This window comes from Psittacula echo (genome assembly GCF_963264785.1).
Source record: "Psittacula echo genome assembly, chromosome: 5".
Classification (NCBI taxonomy): Eukaryota; Metazoa; Chordata; class Aves; order Psittaciformes; family Psittacidae; genus Psittacula; species Psittacula echo.
Genome location: NC_137739.1, coordinates 30777127 through 30798971, shown reverse-complemented (window position 1 = coordinate 30798971; position 21845 = coordinate 30777127).

The following is a 21845-nucleotide window of genomic DNA, read 5'->3' as shown; positions in this document are numbered from 1 at the left end:
AAAAGTTTTCACTCTCCTGTTTTTTCTTCTCCCTTATTATTTACGTTGTTTGGATTTGTTTTCAAAAAAGCAGTAACAACAAAGTTGTAAATGTATTTTTTTTCCTGAAAATAACTGAACAAGCTTGCATCACCACTCTTTACCTTAAATAGAAGCAAAGCTGATTAGAACAAAGCCATTTCTATTAATATTCAGACCTCATCATTTAGCATTTATGTATAGCTGTCCCAACAAGTCTTTAATCAAAATCATTATGATTATCTTAAACACCAAAATGGAAAAGAGTAATTACACCTTAAAGTTTTTTCCCTTTTGTCACTGGCCTTGGAAAATAAATAACCATATTTCACTACTAAACACTAACCTAAACATTCTACAAAATTAAGGTAATAAGAAATTTAAGAGGAGGGAATTTCAATTATCATAATATATGCTTACACATTATGGTACCTTTAAATGAAATTAATATAAATTCCTGACTGGAATAGACACTTATAGATACACTGACTGAACATTGCTATTGGCAGTTGAAGCAGAAGAGGAAGGAAAAAAATGATGGTGCTTGGAACTTAGAAATTTCATAATTTTGCAAAGTCAGCAAAGAATATTGCCACTGATTTTAGTGAGAGCTGGATATGTACTTCGTCACCTGAGGCTTTGAAAATTACTCTCCTGTTCACAGTCTTATGCAAAGCTCACTACACAAACAAACAAACAAACAAACCCAAACAAAAAACCCCACACTTTTCAATATGCAGGAATACCGGCATTCACTCATTCTCATGATTTTACAAGATATGTTGGTATTAAATGCACTATTCTCAAAAGCCAGATCCTAAGACCAGAATGGTACTTGTTATTATTAGCTGTCGTGAGCAGCTTTTATTTGTCTTATTCTTCCCCTGATTTAGTTATGACTCATTTTCTCCTCTCATAAAAAAAAAGAAAAAAGAAGTGAGAGCAGTTAAACAGTGGATTAAGTTTCTCCCTTTGCTGCTTGAGATGGCTATTACCTATCAAACTGCTTCCTTTAGGAAAATACAAGCATGTATGTTATGTTAATGAGTGTGTGATAGGACAACTAAAACATAGGTGTAAAAGTGTGTTTTATCAGCTACAAATAAACTGGCTGTAACACTGCTTAGCACTCTGGGGTTTTGTTACACTTGCTGTAACACAATTGTATTTCTGTGAAAAATTTATTCCATTACAGTTATGAAGAGGAGAAATATTAGACTGCTTAACAGCAAGAACAAAAAAACAAATATCTATGTAACAACAAAAAACAAACCAGACAAAAAAACAATTGAAGGAATCCCCTCTTTGCTATAAAATAAGAGTACCCAATTTCTAAAACCGTACTTAATTACAGCTTCTGCCTTTCTCTACTAGCTTGATACATGCTTTCCTACATTGCTGTTCTACATTCAGTTACAAGAGCTAAGGTTTGAACATGCTAAAGATTTTGCAGTTCAACTCCAAGTTTAAAAACAAAAAAAAATCAAACCAAGAAATCCAAACACACAAAAAGACACACAGAAACAACTTCTTCGACAAGGACTGCCTCAGAAAGTTACTTTACTGTAGTAGGACTCTATACATCTAATGCTTTGCAGCACTGCTGTTAGCAGACTGTTAAACTCTTGTGGTTCTATTCAATCTCTGGGTTTCACCATTGAAACCTAAATGAAGTCAATGGAAGAGTGCAAAGGCAAAGCTATCTTGGCTCATTTACAAGTATCCTGCTAAGTGGTAATGTCAGGAAGACTATGCACAAGGTGGGAGGCTGGGAGGCAGCAGTGTGGGGGAACATAGCTAAGCATTGAATTATTAAAATGTGTTTACTAATCCAATCATGATAGGCTCCCTTTACAAATGCTTAGAGTTGTAACTATTTCAGTAAATTTAAGCCAATGAAAGCTTTAAAAACTGCCTTGACAAAAAATAAGCAAAATTCTGGAATTTATTTTCATTTTAATATGTTTTCAAATATTTTGGGGGATAGCCTTTTTTAGTAATTTGGTTGGGGCTTTTTTTTGAAGAAGTTGGTTTTGGTTTGGGGTTTTTTTTAATGTTGAGAATTAAACTACTCATGAATACCTAGCAAAAGGAAAAGGGCAATCAATACAACAGTCAGAGGATCAAACTTTAATCCTGTGACGCTTGGAAGACAACAGTCTTCTTAACTTCTCAGCTGTAGTTCTACTATTCACTTCCTTACATCTTTTACTTCATTATATTGTAAGTTGAAATTGTCATAAATAGCTTACCATCGGAGCATCTGCTTTTTCACCTACTCCAGCGGGGTGCAGGCATTGTTATATCCAGGCTGCAAGGTATTTGAATGTTCAGTCTCATCATCGTAAAGCCATTGACAAATATCACTCTTAATGAGAATTCTGGCCTTTTTCCCTTTACAGAGAATACTGACAGCTTTACAAGCCCTACTGCTATTTTGGATTTGCAACTGCTTTAGCTACTACTCGATTTCCTATATAAGACATATTTTATTACTCTGATAACTTAAAGGAACAAAATGAGCCTTCAAGCATGCAAGCACTTCTAGTCTCTGGTATGTGTAAAAAGAGAAGGCTTTCAGTCTAATAAAGATAATTGCTGTGAACTTTCAGTAAATTTGCCTGCCTTAAGCTTTCATAGAAGCATTACTATTTGTATATGGCCTATCAACCATTTCCCCATCAACCACACAAACTACTTATCTAGACTGTAATGTACCAATTTCTCTAGGAGGAGGCTTTGGGAAACTATCAAAAGCCTTGGAGAAATCCAGATGGGAAATATCCACTGCTCATCCCACATCAACCAAGCAGGTTACTTCATCGTAGAAGGCAATCAAGTTTGTCAAGCACCATTTGCCCTTGGTGAATCCATGCTGGCTTTTCCCGATGGTGTGTTTGATTTGACTTGTGATAGCCTCCAGGAAGATTCTTTTCATATGCTTCCCAGGGACTGAAGCTCCTTCAAACCCTTCTTGTGGATGGGAGTGTCATTAGTCTTCTTTCAGTCTTCTGAGATGTCCCCTGGTCTCCATGACTTCTCAAAGATTATGGAGATCAGTCCGACAATGACATCAGCCAGCTTTCTTCATACCCTTGGGTGGCTGTTGCAAGGCCCATCAGTTTGTAGGGGTCAAGCTTCTGTAATAGTTCATACACCAACTCTTCCTTCACTGTGGTCTATGTTTGCATCAACCTGGATTTTTGTTCCCAAGACCTGGGGCTCAACAGTGCTGGTAAAGACAGAGGTGAAGAAAGTGTTAAGAGTATCTGCCTTTTCAGTGTAGTTGGTGACTAATTCCCCTCTCCAGCAATATTTTCCATCTGTTTCTGCTTGTTGTTTACATTCTAAAGAACCCTTTCTTGTAGTTTTTGACATCTCTGGCCAATTTCAATTTAAGCTGAGCTTTTGCTTTTTTAACTGCCTCTCTGCACATCCTGGCAATGTCCTTGTAGTTCTCACTGAGTACTCATCCACTTTTCCATCTCTGGTATGCTTCTCTTTTGGTTTTCAGAAGACTTAGAAGCTTGCAGTAAAGCCAAAGAGGTCTCTTGCTCCACCTACTTCTCTTGCCTTTAAACAGGACGAACTAATGATATACCTGAATCCCTTCATAGCATTCATCACCAGGCCTAGGCCTCTTTCTCCTATAGTTTTGGAGAAAATACAAATATACAATTAGTAAAAACTAAGTGCTTCTGAAGTTTATCATTATTTTTCCAGGTTTTTGTTCCCAGGAGACAGCCTCTACAGAATTTATACAGTATGAATGGTGTTGGTTAATGAAATTAAACAGTACTGCAAACACTGTTTTCACACACTTCTCTCTGGGTTGACCTGTGTTGCCTTCAAGATCGTAAGTCTCTACTTCTTTCCTCCATTCAGCCATCGCCATTTAGTACTTCAGTAAGTAGCCTACCCTGATATATTTGGACAGTCAGATTGTTGAAAAAAGGGTCTATTAGTTGAAATGACCAATGCTCCCTTGATGTCCATTTGAAGTTCCTAGTTGTTCAAAAAGACAAATAAAACAACAAATAGCAACACCCAAAGCCACCTGCACACTTCTCTTCCTAGATTCAGGCAAGTACTATTAATTTTTCAGATTGTTAAGAACAATGCATCCACATAGGCTATTACCATGAAGCAAATACCTGACCAGTTGTAAGTCTAATAAAATTCTATGCTTGTACAAAGCACTTGTCTGCTTAACGGCAGGACTGAAGTAGATTAGCAGCCACTACTAAGGTAAGAGCCTAAAAAAAAAAGAGGAAGGGGAGGTGTGAAGAGAGCAATCTACTTACATAAGCCCCCCAGTGGCACACCCCAAACCGGGATGCAGAAATTTGCACTTCAATTGCATTAGTTGGCAGAGAATGCAGTGCTCATAATACGCAGCCCTTAAAATGTACTAGTCACGCAATATCGCTAGCATGTATACTCATTGTTGCTCCTTTGCTAGAGCCTTACCCAGAAATTTAAGAAAAAAAAAAAAAAGAAAATCAGAAAACAGAAAGAAACACAAAGGTTAGCAGACATGTCCCATGGTATTTTATAAACCATGAGGCAGTACATGCATTAGCAGCCATTTATGCACTAATGTCTAACATTCATGTGAATAGAAATGGCAGAATCAAAAAGGAGGCTAAGGCTACGCCATGCCATTAATGGTTTCACAACTGCTTCATAATTGAACTGAAAATTCAGCTTCCATGGTTCAATCCAGGATAAAAAAAAAAAACAAAAAAACAACCAACCAACCAACCAAACAAAAAAAAAACCCCAACAAAAAAAAAACCACAACAAACCAACCCAAAAACCAAACCCAAAACCCAACCACAAACAAAACCCTTAAACAACAAAAAAATCAACCACAAAACCCATCAACAGCAAAACAGACAGCCCCCAAATATAATTCATTGATTTTTAAGATGGGGCAAGGCACAGTCCACTAGAAGAATACCTACAACATTTGCATCCAATTATTTTCATGAAAACATGAATACTGTCAAGAACAAAATGGCTATGGCAGATCTAATCTTAGAACAGAACTAAATTTCTAGGCTTAAGATTCGAAAACTCAAGCCTCAGCTTCCCAAACGTATCTGACCAGTACAAAGTAACATCTCCCAACCAATCTCCCAGAACAAAATTAGCTCCACCACCCTCTACCACCTCTCTGCACAAAGCTTTCCTTCTCTGAGAAGCTTTTCCTCCCCACCTCCATCACATATGTATATATACACGTATGTGTGATATAAATATGTGTCTGTGTGTATATATATATATAAAAGCATATGTATTAGGTAGGATTTCCCATCTTTTGCCTGACCAAAAGGAGCCAGAATCCCCTCCTATCCCTCTTCAGAAAAGTCTGTCTATGCTACTGCTTTGTTGTCCTTTTCTTCCAAGCTTTCTGCATCTGGGAAACAAGGCCATTTTTAAACCACAGTCAGCCTCATTCTTCAGACCTGACCTAATGAGAGAATAAACATGGTCCAGACAAACAATACAACAGATGCCACTACTCTGAATATTCTGTGCTGCTGGCTCCAGTTTCTTGCCTGCAGAAGCAGCTACCTGTCACTTCCTACCCTCCAGCATGGGCATTGGCTTAAAGCCACGTCCACGTAGAAAGATTTGCATTTAACAAACTGGTTAGCATTTCATATGCTTAACAAGAAGGTGCAACATCGAAACACTCAGCATAGAATTTAATCCACCTTTCCCCCACTGCCCCTTAATCAGTAGTAGGTTTGTATTTTTCAAGCAAATACAGTGCTTGTAGCACTGCATATAACATTGCATGCAATAACTCTACAAAGTTGACAAGAGTTTGTGAATATGCTAATAAAAGCCTTAGTATATTCATAGTCATCACAAGACAGCATTGAGATAGCTGCTCATGGAGTACATGAGCTTAGTTTATGTACACATTTAGATTTTAGGAGCTGCAGTAAGTTGCACTACATTCCAAAGCATTTAACTCCCGTGTAAGCCCTTTTCTCCCTGACTGTAAAGCATCTTGCCTCCAAAATATTGATTTTTTCCATGACACACATTTTGGTTGTTCTGATGTCACACAGAACACATACTGTATAGAACATACTAAGTGCATAAGCAGTTATATGAAGTTAGTGAATGAATTAGCAGGCTGAAGCATGGGCCCACCTTTTTCACAAGCAAGCAGGGTTAGCACTGGCCTTTGAAGATTTATGGTTTTGAACTACCAAGTCAAGATACAGCACACTTGCTCGAAGGTCCTTCAGCTGGTGGTGTTCCTGAGTTTTCAGAACAGAGACACGAAAAAATGCTAGGAAAAAGCCACAGCTGATCTGGCTATCAATAGTCCACAAAACTCAAGCTTACTGCCACACAGCAAGATAAGGTAGTCTATGCCCACTGCTCTAGTTATGCACAAAATACCCAGACATTCAACCACTGAGAATTTCAGGTTTGGATTTCTTCTTTACAGAATCTCAGGAATAAGAAAAATAATACTGCTCTAAAAATAGGTTACTTAAATAACATAAACTCACCAATAATTCCTGAGTGTTGTACCATCTGCTCAGAACTACACCTCCATTTCTATGTGCAGTGTTGCAAAAAAATGCCATTAAGCATCTGTGAGCTGAGCTACTGGTTAAGAACTTGACTGAAAGAATTAAATAGAATTTACAAACCTGATCCAAGGTCAGAAGCCCATTAAGACAGGCATTGTACAGTACCAAGTACAGACACACCTTCTAAATTTTGGAAATGTAACTACTAAAGTAATTTACCGTTTCTTAAAAAGAAGTTAATGAATGCAAAGCAAAAGGCTTGCTTGCTTGCTTCTTTTATACAGTTGCTCTGACTACATTTCACTAATAAGAAATCCCACCATTACCAGTGTCAGTATAACCAAAATAAATGCAAAATCATGCCAATTTTGTTTCCAGATCAGAGGTAGAGCACCCATGTAATTCTCTTATAAGATGCACTGATCTAATCTGTTTGCTTTTAGATCTAATCTGTTTGCTTTTTTTCACTGTAGATAATTAGCTACTTGGATTTGGAAAGATGCACTCCATACAATTGCTTTCAATTCCAGGAATCCAAGAAACATGTTCGTAAGTGCCCCAACTAGTGTTTATGAGAAATTCCCCTTCCACACATTTGTTTTTTGGGTTTTTGGGGTTGGTTTTTTTTTTTTTTTTTGGTTGGTTTTTTTTTTTGTGTGTGTGTGTTTTGTGGTTTTTTGTTTTGGTTTTTTTTTTTTTTTTTTTTTTTTTTTTTAATAAATTTGGGAAAAGGAAGGATTTAAAATTCAGTGTAACTTATTCCACAAGACATGAAGCATTTAAACATCCTTGACAATAAATCCCACTGATTTTATTAAAAAAAAATTGGAACAAAACTCAAGTTGTCAAAACAAGACAGCACCTTGGACATCACTGTTTTCTGTATAATAATGAACTTAACTCTTCCCTGAAAACTATCAAGGAAACATATGGATAATTTCACAGAAGTGTCACAAACCAAAACCCTATAAAGTAAAGTAAAAATAAACAATATCCTCTTCACTTATCCCATCAGAATAGTAACAGAATATGAAAAAAGTTTGAGCGCAATTGGTTATTCGCATGGAAAAAGTCACCAAAAGAGTCATGATTAAACTTCACAGTATTAAGGTAACAGGAAAAAAAAAAAAATCACAAACCTATCCCTACAGTGTGCTAGGAAGCTGAAGTAATTCATGTCTTGTAAAACTAGACAATTACATGCCTTTAAAAAAAAAAAAAGAAAAAAAGAAAAAAAGAAAAAAAAGAAAAAAAGAAAAAAAGAAGAAAAAAAAGAAAAACAGAAAAAAAAAGAAAAAGGGTGTACGCAATATAATCTCATTATGCAACTACAAAACTCCTTGGCAGCCATTTGAGGGCAGTGTGCTAGGATTTGAGGCAGGGAGGAAGAGGGGCAGGAAGAGGAACAGCAAAACACAGGATGTTACATGAGGGACTTGTAGTGCTAACTGCTTGAGTCTAATCAATTGAAATAATTTCGCTCTCACAAGGTCATGACCAAAATAATTATTTCTGTGATTTTGTAGGTTTGCTCTGAAAGCTCTAGGGAAATCCTCCTTTTGCAGTCTACCAGGTATAATTCAGCCACTTTCCCACTTAATTTCATGCATCTCAACTCTTTTCAGTAGTGAATGATACAATGCACAACCTTGCATTCCTTTTTACCAAGAACACTCCAAACACTCCCAGCAAGAAGGATGGTCAGCAGGAGTGTTAAATATGCTATTGTTTACAATGGTGTTCACCACTGTACCTTGGGAGTTAAGAGCAATAATTTAAACAAAGGCCATTCAGAAGGTCCATGTTGTTAAGGTTTGGTCAGCCTCTCATCATTGCCCCTGATAAACCCTTTTGAGCTGCATTTTGTTCAGGAGAGATACAAGTTTACAGTAGGTGCCCTTCCCACATTAGCATTACTGGGGCTGGCAAGTTATGAACTGTGTTGCTTTAAGCCCAGCCATCATATAGTCTCAATACTCAGAAAAGACAGTATTGTCATTAGCATTGTCCTAAACTGATTTTTCCTCTTTTGTACCTTGCAAAGCCCCAAATCTTCCACACTGTACACCATTTAAAACTCACTGCAGAAGTACTTTTTCACTTCCATGCCATCATCTTCCATCACACTCTACTATTACATTACCTTCACAGATGTTTATGCCTACCTCTGTTCTACAGCTAGTATTACTGATCTGCATGTTCAATGCAAAATATTTATTACTGAAATCAAATGAAAAAATTCCCCACTGATGTTATCTAAACAAAAAAAAAATCTTTAACAGTCTGAAACTAAGACTATTTCAGATTTTTTAAAAATACTTGTTACGTTTTTAAAAAATATACTAATACAGAGTACATTTTCTGACTTTGTATTATTCCTACATGACAAACACTCCCATCCACAAAGATGAAAACTTCTTATCAGTGGCAAAAATACATTGTCTACTCATTTTGGACCTGCCTCCAACTTCTACACTCAGATATTTTAACAGTTGCAGAAAGAGCACTCTCATGCTGCTTCAGGAACTGGAGATACTGGGAAGCACAGCACTGATATGTGAGCTTGGCCCACCCAAGCTGTACAGGCTTTGTAGCACTGTAACTACACTTATAAAATATCATATAATCCCTGCCAAAGTTCTGATCATAGCCAAAATACATACCATACTGAAGCTGTGATGAATACTGATAACAGAACATTTCAGGCTCTGTTTGCATCCACCTAAGGTCCCTGCAGCAATTTATAGCATTCACCAAATTCCACACCAACTGGTATTTTCTCTTGCAAGGATATGCACAGCAACACTCAAAAATGCATGTGGCTCCTGTGGGCATTTGACTGAGCTAGCTGAAACTAATTTGTTTGGGTAGTTGCCAAGAATCTAAACTGCCTATTTAACTAAACCCCAACAGCTTATCTTAAAGGGGTAGCTAACCGTTTGAGAAGAGCTAGAATTCAAACTAAACAGCTTTCAAACCTAGTTGATTTAATTGAGAGGGGAAAGTACTTTTAAGATGCCAACAAGCTCTTAATGACTTACTCCTGATGAAGGTAAACTGGAACAAGCCAACGTTAGTGTTACTCATAGAAGTGATTTTAAAATACTCTTGGCATTCACTTTTCGAGGAGCAAAAAGAATTTTAAACACACATGTTCTCCTTTTAGCAGCTCTATTTAATATGTAGAATCACAAATATTTTCTCTGAATAAACATTGTAAATAAGTTTATCAAAAAGATTGAAAATTAGACACTGAGATGCAATACTGCTTCTCAGACTGAAGACAGTAGTAAAACATTCATCTTAAAGTCAGTTATACAAATTACTAGTGCATCTAAATGGTTTAAGTAAATGTCAGAATTGCTTTTATGTGACATGAGTGTCACTAAACTCAGTAACATAGCATTATGCTCAGTATTTTACAATAGACGTTTGTTCCACAGCTCAGAAATCTGCAATGTTGACTCATATACACTCTTGAAAAGCATTGCAGAATTGGATAAACTAAAGAAAAATGCTGTATCCTACAAAATTCAACAGTTCACCATTTTAGCCAATAAAATTTTAGCTAATATAAGCAAGCAGATTGGAAAAAAAGGAACTGGAATCAATTCAAGCAATGACAAGGCTAGAACTGTGTTTATACTAAAAAAAGAAAAAAATCCTTATTAAAGCTTACTGATTTGGAGAAGCCTCCAGTTCCTATAAATCTGTTCACAAATTCAGTACAGCACATCTTGAAAAAGTTTTTAAACATGAGAGCAATGTTCACTTTCATAAATTATTCCTGTCACTATCTCAGCTCTCAAAGGTGCAGGAAAAAAACAAACAAAAAAACCCCAACAACAACAACAAAAATCACACTATTTAGTAGGAAATACTATAGACACTATACTTTCAAAACCCCAACCCAACAATAAGACATAGTTTCAACAGAAGCTACGTAGGTATAACCATACTGGTCAATCTTGCCTTGCAGAAGTAACAGACAAGATACTCATTGAAATTTTCATTATTATTTTTTAAAACATGCTTGCCTGTTATTATTAAAGTTGACGGAACACATAAGAACAATTGTTAAAAAATACTATTTCAAGACCTTGAAAAAAAAACCTACACTTTTTTTTCCCCCCCCTCCCCTAGAATTATCCAGACAAATTAACTACACTTCAGCACTGGGAGACAGCACCAGTCTCACAACTGGATATAAAAGTGGTTTGGAGAGAAAACTAATCTGATTGCAGGTTACTATACAATATTCAACAATGTAGACACATTACCATGACCATATTGATTTTATTTAACTTCGAATTTGGCTCTCTGAGACAGGATTGACTCAATGACCTTCACAGACCCCTTTCATCATAAATTATTTTGTGATTCTATGAAGAGAAACTGAAAACACATGGCAACACTTGTTTTTTATGTCAATTTTGTCATTATTTTATTTATACCTCAATACTGCCCCCTGCTGATCGTTTTACTGCTTAATTATTTGCTTAGAAAAATTGTGAGGGTTTTTTTTAATGTGAGTGTTTTAACACTTTTCCTGCAAATGAAAGAAGGAAACAATTGAAGAATGGTCTTGTTCTCTTGTATTCAAATCAGTTCAGCAGGCTGAGGTGATCAATACCTTTGCCACGTCAGCTTAAGGTCAAGGTAGGTCTCTTCTCCCTCATGGCAAAAAGGTTTAGAATGCTTCGGAGTAGCCTTCAGAGCTACAGAACAACCCTATCCAGAGCATGTAAAAAGCTCCAAAGAGAACTATGAGCCTTCCTTGCTACAATAATAGCAAGTCGATGCAGGATGAACTTAATTCTCAACCTGGAGGATGAGGTTTAAAAGGACATGATGGAGAAACCTCCCAAACCTGGAAGATCAGAGTAACCAGATGAATTAGCAGCCATTCATTTCAAGCTGCCTGAGCTATAATTTTACACATACAAAACAATGCAAGTGATAGAGAACTTAGTAAACTACTTATAATCTTTAGTACAGAAAGGATTTTAGTCTAATTTATTATGATTAACTCTTTACAGGTCACTTAAGAGTGCAACATCGAAAATGCTTTTAAGACACAGTTAAGGTGGACATATGTAAAAAGCAAAACAACGCAACACACAACAGAATATCAGCTTCTCCAAACACTCAGCAGGATCATGAACAGCTATTTTAGAGATTTATCAGTTGTATGAGAATTAAATTTTATTAAATCTGCTATAAAGCTTTGCAAAAGGATATAAAAGTTTTCCCTTCAAAATTTCTTCTACTTAATTTCTATTAAAATTTTCATAAAATTCTTTTCTCTAATGCTTAATGTCCAATCTTTGAAGCTTTCTGCAGAAGTGTTTTTCTTATTTTAGACATATCATTGCTAAATTTGTGCCTAAGTTTGTTTTTTCTTGTGTATTCCTACAATCTCAATGTCCAATAAGAGATCTTATTAAACTGACTGTATTTCCTAGTTAATAATAGCCTTTTAGAAATCACCATGATTGAACTTTTCTGTGGGGAAGTAATAGAGTCACACAGAGTTAAAATATTAGAAGAAATATTTGCTGAAGTGACATGACTAATCACATGTATATGAATTCAAAGCATTCATGGTTTTCACATCTCCTGTGATGGTATATACAAGGCTTTCATAAATAACATCTGTTTACAAAGAACCAACCAGACTTCTCCATTTATGTAGCCATGGTAAAACACAGATTATCCTAAAAAAAAGTAGAGCGACACCTTTTTCTATGTACTGCTGAATGGGACATAACAGCATTAAACATCAGCAAGGGAAATGTAAGCTAAGCTTTCTGAAGAACTGGAGAAGCAAAGTTAAATAATGAAACAGATCATGACAAGGCTTGAAGAGTTTCCAGCACTAGTTTCAGACAGATTAAAATATCAGTATTGTGTAGAACTTCAGCATGAAATGGCACAGCTAAATTAAGAAAGAAGCATATATTTTTAGGATCACATTAGAAAGCATAACCACCCTCGGCACTATAAAAAATGACATATTAGAAGTAAATCTGACTAAAAAAAAAAAACCAACCAAACAGGACAATCAGAGGCATACATACCTGTTCTTCCAGACTTGAGTCACATAGCTCAAGTGTACTTTGTTTACCAGTTCTGCCTACATGAGCTGCTGAGTTTGTTGCTTGAGTTGTGTAACATTTGACAAACAGGATTTATTCCTGAACAATAATTAGTTATTAGGTAAAAATATTTCTCTTAGAAGTTTTGTGTTTCCAGTACATTAATAGTTACCATACATACAACTTGAAATTGCAAAATAATCCCCTGAGGTGCAAATGGGAGCCCCTCTTTACGCAGCAAGATAATAACCAGAAGGAGTAATCTGTGAAAGTTGCATCTTCCTTCATTTAAATGATCTGATCTGGATGCATGCATAATCAGTTGGCTGTTATAAATAAACTTTTACTCATACTTGCAACATAGTTCTGGGAGTCTTTACTGGCTTCTGAATCAACAGAATTCTTGACTAAGTTCCAACAGCAGCTCTATTAGTCGTAATGTTCCAGCCTGAAAGAACATAACTTGACTTTACATCCCAAGCTGAGCTTGCAGATAGGAACAGTTTTATTTATAAACATACTGCATCATGGATTCCAGCAGCAGAGGACTAGAAAACACTAACAAGTACCACTGCTGCATTTTGGCAAATTAAATCACCTCTGAACCTCGGGCAGACATCCATATGCAGCTTAGCAAGAGGCCAATTTTGTTCCTCCCACTATTCAGTCTTACTTTGAGGATGATAAATATTATTCTATTAATATGCAAACCCAAGAATTTCCAGGCAGTTTGTAATACAGTATTTCTAGCCTAGTATTTGCTGCTGCTGTTAACTCCAGCTTAGACTCCATTAACAACATGGAATGAGAATATTAAGTCCAGTATCTCATATCAGGGAATACTGGGTTTACGATATGCCTTCAGAAGGAGGAAGGAATGTCTGAAAACTTAAAACTAACTACATTACTTTTCTTTCTAGGTGTTGTTACCTGCTTCTGGGAACTTACAGTTAACAGGTACTTGCATTGTAAAATTACTTTTAAACATATTCATTGCTGCTCACACATCAGCATTATCTACTTGCCAAATGCCTTTAGAAGTTGAACATGAAGTATACTCAGAGCAATACATGGAAATAGGTTCCAAATTATCTAGTGGACCAGAGTCTGGAATACTTCCTTGCATCTTGAAATAATATTTGTTTCTGGCTGATAACAATTACTGGTTCTCTTCCAATCTGAGGCCTCAACTCAAGAAGATAACCAGACATATGCCTAGTCAAGTTAAGAATCAATGGCTCCACTTGCATGATCAACTTAACTGTAAACGTAAGTTACATATTGATAGGAGGTATGAAAACAGTCTTTAAGTATGCCATCCATCCACATTATTTCTCAAGTAACGAAGAAAAAACCCCATCCCTGGCCTTCTAAGAATAATGTAGAAATAAGCACATCAAGTGATAGGAGGAAACACAGAACAGACATTTCCTCAGTAAGTTAACAGCTAGATACACATTGTGCCATTGCACTATATTTCGAAGGTAATCTGATCTATGTTTTTCATCCACAAGATAAGATGATAAAAAATAAAGTGGTTTCCATTATTAGGAGAATGCATGTTAAGACACTACAGATAATCACTAGCATATAGGTAAAGTTTTAAAAGTCCACTTTTTCCTCTTGGGATGAAATAAATTACAGGAAATATACCTACTTAACAACTAGTAATTAGATCCAGTAGAACAATTGCTTCCAACGTAAGAAGGGGGGGGGAGAAGAAAAAAAAGAGAGGGGGAGAGAGAGGTATTGGATTTTTTCCCCTCCCAGACATTCCCTCCTTCCCCAGGACCTAAAATTATTAGTATGTCTAACAAAAATGAAGGCACTTGTATTTAAAAAGTAAGAGTTGTTACTGAAGCGGGGGAATAAGAATCAACTTTGCCCCATAGGAACTAATGGGGCAAAGTTACATAAAAATGCCCTGGTGAGAACATAAAGTAAACTTCAATAAAGTCCCAACATCTAATGCTATGGTTAGGAGTAAATATTGTTCAATCTGTAGCTATGTATTCTAGCAGTGTTTCTATTAAGGTCAAAGGAAACATTCATACATATGTAAATAGAAGACATAGCTTACTTATAGGTTATTGTTTTAGATGTATACATAAATGTATTACATAGAATATTATAAAGCATATTATACATTAAATATTATGCACACATGTGTAAGGAAGGGAACTATATCTCCATGTACATACAATTATACATACAAATGTTATAGACATGAAAATTAATTGCTTTTTCTATTCAATTTCTATGTATAGAAGTCAGCATATAGTTTATATTATGAATCACATTAACAAAAAGGATGTTGAAAACAACTAGCCAACCCCAGGAAATGGAGAAAGATTTGTTGACATTTTCCCAAAAGCTTTCTTCATTTTCAGGCCGATTCTCAGGCTTCATCCTTCCTGAGAATTTCAGTTCAAGTGTTCATTGTTATTTTTGGAACCAACTTCTACACTCAAGTACTGGCTTGTATAATGCATTTTCCTTTCCTTAAACTTTCTGTTAAAAGCCAGGGTTTTACAGACCATGCACAGATTTCAGAATGAAAAAAAATGTTAAAACAATGATACAAAGCAAGGAGAAGATATTTTAACTGATGTAGCCCATCCACTACTTCCATAACATTTTCAAAGTGACCATTTTAGTAGCAGAAGATACTGATTTCTGTATGTGTTCTATAGCTTTTTCTTACCTTCAATTTTCAGCACACAAATAGCATTCCATTGAATATGGATAGCATATTTTACCCATTTTATGGGCTATAACTGTCATTATTAAATGTCATTATTTTATTTTAGGGTACCTGTTAAAAAATGATTTTATGAAAAATAAGTATATCAAAGAGACTAGAGGATGATGGAGGTGCTAGATCCCAACATTCTTGGGTTAGTTACTAATATTTCCGTTAAAACACTATATAGTTTTGATTTATGCGTTGAGCTATTTCATTTCAAAGAACATGGCATCAGAACTTAGGAATTGTCCTGGAAGAAAGCTCTGGCAAAGAATAATCATTGTAGTCTCCATCTCAAACTAACAAACTAACTAAAACTAAGTATGTTTAAAAGAGATAGAATACAGAATGACAAGATTCCTGAAGTTCATTATAAATCAAGAAAAAAATAATCTCTAGGTTTAAATCTGATTAAAGACTGTTTTTTCCTAGCAAACCATCTATACTTTCATTCTTTACATTTCAGCACTGCAATTTTATCCGATACCTCTACAATCTTATGCATAACTCTCACTTGTCCTATTAATTGCTGACATCTATTTTAAATCCGTAATGCTGTTACATAATCCCTGGAAAAGCCTTCACCAGGAAGACAAAGGGTAAAAAAAAAATCTGCCTTTGCTAAGTAGCTCTTTATACATGAGGGTTTTATCATTCAAATAAAATCTATCATTGAACAATTAACTTTTTATCAATCACAGCTTGCTGGAACAAGTAAGCACATTTTTGACACGGCTGAAAAAAAAGACGACTCCAATAGGTAAATGCAATATTGTAACTAGGAAAAATACTGTACTCCACAGTATGCTCCACAGTATAAGCCCAAACCCTCTGTAAATAGAATGCTGGATTGTGACTCTGATAATGAATCATTCTTTTTGTTGCCTGAAGATGCAATAATGATACTGTACTTACAAAACATTACATCAACAGTTTTATGTTTAGAAATGTAAAGTTTTTAACTAATAAAATTTAACTTTATAGAATTGCACTTTTACTGCTAACTTTTTAAAACACTGTTCATTTCCCATTGGTACCACAAAGAACAGAATGAAAATCTGCATCCTACAGGTGCCTCTTAAAAGGTAAGCTCTATAAAGCAAAGCAAGACAGTACATTTTCTGTGATTGTTTAAAAGCCACATTTTATACATAATAATCACAGCTAAACGCAATGCACAGAACCTAGAAGGCTATCAGTGCAAAAACTACCCCCTCAAAAAAAAAAAAAAAAAAATCATACTTTGAAAACCAACCATGAACTGTACTGGTATCAGATCAGGTTCTGCATCCACAGAAAAACAAACAGAAAGGTTTCCTTATACCCCACATAAAAAAGAATACCAAAGAGAGCTGCAGCTTTAATCTCAGCTCTACAATATCCCTGAGTAGAAAGAGCTTACATTTTATGCAACCCAGTAAACTACAACCAGTAGTATAATAAATAGAAGTAGACCTATATGAAGATTAAACGCTTGGCTTGCTAGTTCTCACGAGGATCTACAAGATAACAGTTTTAAGTGTTACAAAATATACTACAGTATTGAGGCCAAGGCCAATGTTACACCCTTTTTTGTGAGGATACTTAACACCTTTTCAGTCTGCAGGGCACAAAAGGAACTTTTCATGCCATTCAAAATACTTTGTTGTTAGCGTTTCTGATGCTAGGAATTCAAATAAGCATACAGTTAATAGAAATTAGAGTTCAAATAAAAGATAGCAACCAGTTAATTGACAAACAGGGATTAGAAAGAAGTCAGCATTGCAGTTGAGCATGAAGTGTTAAGGTCTCATGGTTTTGTACCTTAAATACATAAGCATTCTCTCTCCATCTTCAAACACACAACATACTTACAAAACACGTACTCCATAAAATTTTTGCTTGCAAAACTATTCTTTAGATTTATAACTCTCTTAGTAGGACATAATTACCTTTATCAGACAAATAAGGCAAATATAGTCACATGAAGAAGTGTGAACCATAACCAAAAAGTTACTAATCCCAGAAACATAAAATAATATGGTTTTTGACAGCTATACAAAAAGTTGTTTGGCCTGTAAAAATAAAAATTAATATGAAGCAACAAAGATGATCTTTATCTTGTTACATTTCACATTGTTCTTTAAAAAGAGCTAGCTTTGTCGGAAGAAAATACCCATAATGCCACTAAAAGTATATTTAATATTCTGCTTCCTTAGCAGCAGGACAGAGATTCTTAATGCCTTACCTTAGTAAGTTTGAGATACATGGATAATTCAGCAGCCTCTACAACTATAAAAATAGTAAACTATCTAATAAAACAACTTACACTATTAAACCCATTTTTAGCACTTCCTAAAACAGTCAACCCAGCATTGTACTAAACTTGCTATCTTTTCAAGATACATATACCATGTCAGGGCCTTAAGAGCATTAATAAGGTTTAATGGCCCTGACCACTCCAACATGATGTATCCTGCCATACCCCTGCCTAAGAGCCCAGGAGCTCCACTGTAAGCTCAAGCCAGGACACAGTTCTGCTCTAAGTCACATTGAAAGCATGTTGGTCTTTAGCTCAGCCACAGTTAAGGTTCTAGATACTCTCTTTACTTGGACTTGTACCCAAGGGGTGATTTCTACCTTAGTCTTGCCTTGCCATTAAAGACCTGTCTGGCAATTACTGGGCTGTGTTAGACTCTGCATCAATACCTGGCACTTCCAGCTTGACCTCAGACCTGCCTCATCACTGTGAACTTGCCTGATGCCTGCCCTACTCAAGAACTCTAGGGTGGATCTCAGCTTGCAAAGCCCCTGCCTTGCTATCTGTATGTGCACAGCTCCTGGGTTTCCTCCTGGAGGGAATAGCAGCCCTCACTGCTCCCTGATGCACAATGCTGAGCCCTTCAAACCACCAGTGTTAGCCCTCTTTCTTTTTTTTCACAGCTCAGAATAAGAATCATAGAATAGTTAGGGTTGGAAAGGACCTGAAGATCATCTAGTTCCAACCCCCCTGACATGAGCAGGGACACCACACACTAAACCATGACACTCAAGGCTCTGTCCAACCTGGCCTTGAACACTGCCGGGGATGGAGCATTCACAACCTCCCTGGGCAACCCATTCCGGTGCCTCACCACCCTAACAGTAAAGAATTTCTTCCTTATATCCAATCTAAACTTCCCCTGTTTAAGTTTGAACCTGGTACCCCTTGTCCTATCACTACAGTATCACAGTATCACAGTATCACAGTATGTTAGAGATTGGAAGGGACCTCAAGAGATCATCTAGTCCAATCCCCCTGCCAGAGCAGGAACACCTAGATAAGGTTACACAGGAATGTGTCCAGGCGGGTTTTGAATGTCTCCAAAGAAGGAGACTCCACAACCTCCCTGGGCAGCCCATTCCAGTGTTCTGTCACCCTCACTGAGAAGAAGTTTCTTCTCAAGTTTAAGTGGAACCTCTTGTGTTCCAGTTTATACCCATTACCCCTTGTCTTATCATAGTTTGCCATTGAGAAGAGCCTGGCTCCATCCTCATGACACTCCTCCTTTATATATTTATATACACTAATAAGGTCCCCCCGCAGTCTCCTCTTCTCCAAACTATAGAGACCCAGCTCCCTCAGCCTTTCCTCATAAGGGAGATGCTCCACTCCCTTAATCATCTTAGTCGCCCTGCGCTGGACTCTCTCCAGCAGGTCCCTGTCCTTCTTGAACTGAGGGACCCAGAACTGGACACAATATTCCAGATGCGGTCTCACCAGGGCCGAGTAGAGGGGAAGGAGGACCTCTCTCGACCTACTGACCACCCCCCTTCTAATACACCCCAGGATGCCATTGGCCTTCCTGGCCACAAGGGCACAGTGTTGGCTCATGGTCATCCTGCTGTCCACTAGGACCCCCAGGTCCCTCTCCCCTACACTACTCTCTAACAGGTCGTTCCCCAACCTATACTGGAACCTGGGGTTGTTCCTGCCCAGATGCAGGACTCTACACTTTCCCTTGTTATATTTCATCAAGTTTCTCCCTGCCCAACTCTCCAGCCTGTCCAGGTCTCGCTGGATGGCAGCACAGCCTTCTGGCGTGTCAGCCACTCCTCCCAGCTTAGTGTCATCAGCAAACTTGCTGACAGTACACTCAATTCCCTCATCTAAATCATTGATGAATATATTAAATAATACTGGTCCCAATACTGACCCTTGAGGCACTCCACTAGATACAGGCCTCCAACTGGACTCCGCCCCATAGACTACAACTCTCTGGCTTCTGTCCTTCAGCCAGTTCGCAGTCCATCTCACTACCTGATCATCCAGGCCACACTTCCTCAATTTAGCTATGAGGATGCTGTGGGAGACTGTGTCAAATGCTTTGCTGAAGTCAAGGTAGACCACATCCACCGCTCTGCCATCATCCATCCACAATGTTATTTCCTCATAAAAGGCTAGGAGGTTGGTCAAGCATGACTTCCCCTTGGTAAAGCCATGTTGACTGCCCTTCATAACCCTCTTATCCTTGACATGCCTTAAGATGGCATCAAGGATAAGGTGTTCCATCACTTTCCCAGGGATGGAGGTGAGGCTGATCGGTCTATAGTTACCCGGGTCCTCCTTCTTGCCTTTTTTGAAGACTGGAGTGACATTTGCTTTCCTCCAGTCCTCAGGCACCTCTCCCGTTTCCCAAGACTTGGTAAAGATGATGGAGAGTGGTCTAGCAATGACTTCCGCCAGTTCCCTCAACACCCGCGGGTGCATCCCATCTGGACCCATGGATTTATGGATGTCCAGATTGCTCAACTGGTCCCTAACCCATTCCTCATGGACTAAGGCAAACCGCTCCAGTGACCTGACTTCATCTGAGGTCTCAGGAGTACAGGGTTCTTCAGGACTGCCTCCAACAGAGTAGACTGACACAAAGAAGGCATTCAATAACTCTGCCATCTCAGTATCTTCTGTCACCAGGGCACCCATCCCGTTCACCAGTGGGCCAACCTTGCCTCTGGTATTAGTTTTATCAGCTATGTATTTGAAAAAGCTCTTTCTGTTGTCCTTGACCCCTCTGGCCAGATTTAATTCTAAGGAGGCCTTAGCCATCCTAGCTGCCTTCCTACATCTTCTAGCAGCAGCCTTATATTCCTCCCGAGTGGCCAGCCCCTCCTTCCATGACCTGTAAACTCTCCTCTTCCACTTGAGCATACCCAGCAGTTCCTTATTCAGCCACGCAGGTCTCCTGGCCCTCTTCCTTGACTTCCTACGTGTCGGGATGCTCAGCTCTTGAGCTTGGAATAAGCAATTCTTGAATGCCAACCAACTATCTTGGGCCCCTTTACCTTCAAGCAGCCTTGCCCATGGGACTTCCCCTAGCAATTGCCTGAAAAGGCCAAAGTTTGCCCTGCTGAAGTCCAGGGTTGCAATTCTACTTGCTATTGTACTGGTCCTACCACACAAGATCCTGAATTCCACCATCTCGTGGTCGCTGCAACCAAGGCAGCCCTCAACCCTTACTGCTTCGACCAGCCCCTCCTTGTTAGTGAGGATGAGATCCAGCAGCGCTCCTCTCCTGGTTGGCTGATCCACCATTTGCATGAGGAAGTTATCATCCATACACTGGAGGAACCTCCTGGACTGTGGCTGGGTTGCTGAGTAGTCCTTCCAGCAAACATCAGGGAAGTTAAAATCCCCCACGACGACCACGGCCTGTGACTGTGAGGCCGCTCTCAGCTGCTTGTAGAAGGCCTCATCAACTTCCTCACCCTGATCTGGTGGCCTGTAACAGACACCCACAACAGTATCGCCCCTGCCAGCCTGCCCCTTAATTCTCACCCACAGACTCTCAACTCGCTCATCCCCTGTTCCTGGACAGAGCTCAGTACATTGTAGCTGCTCTCGCACATAAAGAGCAACCCCACCACCCCGCCTGGCTGGCCTGTCTTTCCTGAAAAGGACATAGCCCTCCATGAGTATATCCCAGTCATGTGAGCTGTCCCACCACGTCTCTGTAATTGCCACCAGATCATAATCTCCTGACTTAACACAGGTCTCCAACTCCTCCTGCTTATTTCCCATGCTGCACGCATTGGTGTATAGGCATTTCAAGGAGGGAGCTGAGCTCACCAATTTCACCCTAGCATTATAGGAGGCCTCCCGGTCTTCATCAATCCTAGACTGCTGCCCCACTGGGGCAAGCCCAGTTACAACCCCATCCCCCTTCGAATCTAGTTTAAAGCTCTCCAAATGAGCCCTGCTAATTCATGCCCCAGCATCCTTTTGCCTCTGTGAGTTAAACCTTTCCCACATGCCATCATCCAGACTGGAGCCTTATAATACCAGCTGTTATCAAAGAACCCAAAGCCCTGCCTAAAGCACCAGTCTCGTAGCCAATTGTTTACGGACTGAATTTTCCCATACAATCCCACATCATCACCGGAAGATGGAAGAACTGAGGA